We start from the raw sequence: 866 nt of genomic DNA, 5'->3' as shown, positions 1-866 counted from the left end.
AAAAAAAAAAAAGGACAAGAGCTAGGATATAGGTTAGTGCTTCTCTCTTTGCTGGTTTTAACAAAGAAAATTATGACCTTTTGTGTGTAACGTCTGGGACCAGCCCACATTCAGATGCTCTGTGCTAAGATCTAGCTCCTAATGTTTCAATCAATGTGTAACTATCTTAGTTACATTCTAACCTTACCTGCTGATAAGAAGTTTGTTGGTTTTTTTCTGTTGTTCCTTTAAATCACACATGACAATTGGATCTAGTTGTGAAGAGTTTAAATAATGTGAATTCAGGCTGTGAAAGTGTTGAAAGTGAACAGAAAATCATCAAGGTTTCTTGAAGACTTCAGAATTTTTCCTATCACAGATAATTAAACAGACTGCTACTTTTGGCATCTCTTTAGGAGAGTGGGCAATTATCCAAGGTTGTTTCCAATTAGAGTGCTTTTAGTTCATCCAATTTGTAGGCCACAAGAGAAGATACTTTGGCATCGAATGAAATAATAGCAAACATTCAGACCATATCTTGAGTACTGCATCCTTTCTTGGTCCTTAATTCAAGAAAAGCATCAATAAATTAAAGCAATTTCTGCAGAAGTTTGTCAAGGAGCTGGAGCATGTGACATGTGAGTAGAGGCTCAGGAAGCTGGCTTGCCCAGCCTGGGAGAGAAGGCTTTGGGGAGGAGCTGACCAAGGTCTCCAGTGTGTCTGAGGAGGTCACTGAGAAAATGGATTTGGACTCTGCAGCAGTGCAGGTCAGGAAGGCGAAAGGCAATGGACATAAAATGAAACAGGAGAGATTCAGCCTGGATGTAAGGAGAAATTTTTCCCTGGTAAGGATAGTCAAACAGTGGCAAAGGTTACCCAGAGAGGCT

This window comes from Meleagris gallopavo, chromosome 1, assembly GCF_000146605.3.
Source record: "Meleagris gallopavo isolate NT-WF06-2002-E0010 breed Aviagen turkey brand Nicholas breeding stock chromosome 1, Turkey_5.1, whole genome shotgun sequence".
In the NCBI taxonomy this organism is placed as follows: Eukaryota; Metazoa; Chordata; class Aves; order Galliformes; family Phasianidae; genus Meleagris; species Meleagris gallopavo.
Note: the sequence above shows the minus strand (reverse complement) of the source record.